This window comes from Octopus bimaculoides, chromosome 20 (assembly GCF_001194135.2).
Source record: "Octopus bimaculoides isolate UCB-OBI-ISO-001 chromosome 20, ASM119413v2, whole genome shotgun sequence".
Taxonomy (NCBI): domain Eukaryota; kingdom Metazoa; phylum Mollusca; class Cephalopoda; order Octopoda; family Octopodidae; genus Octopus; species Octopus bimaculoides.
The window spans coordinates 33,987,147-33,989,994 of record NC_069000.1 but is presented as its reverse complement, the minus strand read 5'-3'; the positions used below and the strand labels follow the sequence as shown (position 1 = coordinate 33,989,994).

General features: G+C 36.6%; 1 long non-coding RNA gene across 1 annotated transcript in view; it reads right to left on the bottom strand.

Annotated features, from left to right (window-relative positions):
* Positions 1 to 87: 87 nt before the first annotated feature.
* The window catches only part of LOC128250219 (uncharacterized), a 5,640-nt gene continuing 2,879 nt past the window's right edge, over positions 88 to 2,848 (bottom strand). The window contains exons 2-3 of the long non-coding RNA XR_008266295.1: positions 1,279 to 1,330; positions 88 to 719 (exon numbers count right to left, since the gene is read on the bottom strand). This is a non-coding gene — a long non-coding RNA (uncharacterized LOC128250219). The remainder of the gene's footprint in view (positions 720 to 1,278; positions 1,331 to 2,848) is intronic.

The window sequence follows — 2,848 nt, the reverse complement described above, 5'->3', positions numbered from 1 at the left end:
AGTGGAGGCGCAATGGCCCAGTGGTTAGAGCAGCGGAATCGCGGTCATAGGATCGCGGTTTCGATTCCCAGACCGGGCATTATGAGTGTTTATTGAGCAAAAACACCTAAATCTCCACGAGACTCTGGCAGGGGATGGTGGCGAACCCTGCTGTACTCTTCCTCCACCACTTTCTCTCACTTCCTGTTTCTGTTGTACCTGTATTTCAAAGGGTCAGCCTTGTCACACTGTGTCACGCTGAATCTTCCTGAGAACTACGTTAAGGGTACATGTGTCTGTGGAGTGCTCAGCCACTTGCACGTTAATTTCACGAGCAGGCTGTTCCGTTGATCGGATCAACTGGAACCCTCGACGTTGTAAGCAACGGAGTGCCAACAACAACAGTGTTAGTTTATATGAAGTAGTATTAATGATATGCAGTGTTACCTTAGAAAATATTGATAATTTTTGTAAGAAGTAGCTTGACCAATCACAAATTTGAATTGCATCTCATCTTTTGTTAATCTTTCTGTTACATTCACCAACTTAGTCCATCAGATACCTTTCTTTTTCCTTTTAAGCAGTTGATGATTATATTGCTGTGCCAAGTAATACAAGGGAACACCTCTTAGTTTTATCTGGTTGACTATGTTGTTGACTAGACTTGGGCCTACTTTGCAAGGTATTTTCAGTATCTCAGCAATAATACCTGATGTACTTGTTGCCTTCCAATCTGCAATCTGACAAAAAGAATTTTACTTCAGTAATGTAAGAAGTAGGATTTGACAAAAGCATGAATGTCACAACATCAGTTTGCCTCTCATCACTCACCAAGAAGTCAACAGAGCTGTAAAAGGTTGATAGTAACATTGAGACTTTAGTCTCTCTCTATCACCTTTCAACAAAAATATATATTAGGAACAGTAGAACAGAGGCAGGTGTGAATAATTAACAACATAATAGAATAAGTTTTATTTTGGTGATGCTTGGTTTTACAAAACCTGTATAATTCAGCCTGGTCGCCGCTGGTTAACTTGTAATCAGCATCTGAGGACTAAGAGCTTTGTCGAGGCATCCCAGTGGAGCAAGTTGTTGTCACGTTGAAGGCATCGTGCTAAAGAGGCTTAAAAAGCACGTGAAACGCTTTAAGTACTGGTTTACTTCACATGCGGACTCGAGGGGCTTCCAGGAAGGCAAATCCCTTCCGCATGTGTAGATTGTACTTCCTTAATGGCAGCCATAATTTCGCGCCACTACAGAGCTATAGACAAAAAGGAGGTGTTTGACTTTGGGGCTTACCCTGATTCATTTCTGCAGACAGCTTGTCTTTGTTACCAAATCCTGAATTCAGCTGATGACAAAACAAAGAAAAACAAATATGAAGTCGTAGAAAATTATCAAAGAAAAAGATTCAGTAGATTCAAAATAGAAAATAAAAGGGAGAAGATCAAAGTAAAATAAGAATATTGAAAAAGAAAAGAAGAAAATTGCATGGCTGTGTGGTTAGAAGTTTGCTTCCTAACCACATAGTTCTGGGTTCAGTCCCACTGTGTGACACTTTGGGTAAGTGTCTTCTACCATAGCCTCAGGCTGACCAAAGCCTTGTGAGTGGATTTAGTAGATGGAAACTGAAAGATGCTCATCGTATGTGTGTGTGTGTGTGTGTGTACAAATGTGTGTGTGTGTGTGTATGTGCAAATGCATGTGTGTGTCTTTGTGTCTGAGATTGTCCCCCATCACCACCTGACAACTGGTATTGGTTCGTTTATGTTCAAGTAATTTAGCAGTTTGGCAAAAAGAGACCAATAGTCTAAGAATCAGGCTTTACGACAAAGTAATAAGTACTGGAGTCGATAAGTTCAACTAAAATCCTTCAAGGTAGTGCCCCAGCATGGCCACCATCTAATGACTGAAACGAGTAAAAGATAAAAAATAAAAGGTAGAGCTGGAAGATTGTTGATAGAAATTTCATAACAAACAAACATGGAAACAAAAACAAGGACTTTATTTTCATGATTCATAAAATATGCATGTGTGCATGTGTATATGTAAAATTTGGATACTTTGAGATGTAAGGTAGACCTTTTTAATAAACACACAATTTTTGTCTCATTGTGAAGAGTAAACAAAGTGGTTACGTCAGATGTTTTTTTATCCCTGTGGACAGTATAAGTTGGATTGATCTAATTAGGAGAGATAAAACAGCTGCTGGTGTAATCACTATAATTGGTTTATCAAAGCGAGCTAAAATTATATCACAAGTAGAAAGATATATTTTTCAATGTGTAAATACTGATGAAACAGCTTATATAGGATAAAATCTTTATAGAGCAGAAAAATCTGTCAGCAACCAGCCATGAGAATCAAACTCACATCTCCTTGATTTCCGGTTAAGAGAATTACCATTAAGCTAAACTGCTTTACTGACAAATTCTTCTGAAATTTAGAACTTATAAATGCTAGATGTAAAACAAATTATGTCATATGTAAACAAACTTGAGTTTGTTTTTGAAGAGCTGAAATGTATATATGTGTATGTGTATATATATGTGTGTGTGTGTATGTATATGTGTATGTGTATATGTGTGTGTGTGTGTTTTAAGATGGTATGCTGTACATTTCACACACACACACACACATCTCTCTCTCTATATATATGTATACATATGTATGTGTGTGTGTGTGTGTGTGTGTGTATAAATATACATATATATGTGTATATATATGTATATAATATATACATATATTTAAACGACGACGACGACGATGATGATGATATAAATACATATGTATCTCTCTCTCTCTCTCTCTCTATATATATATATATATATATAAATATATATATATATATATATATATATATATATAT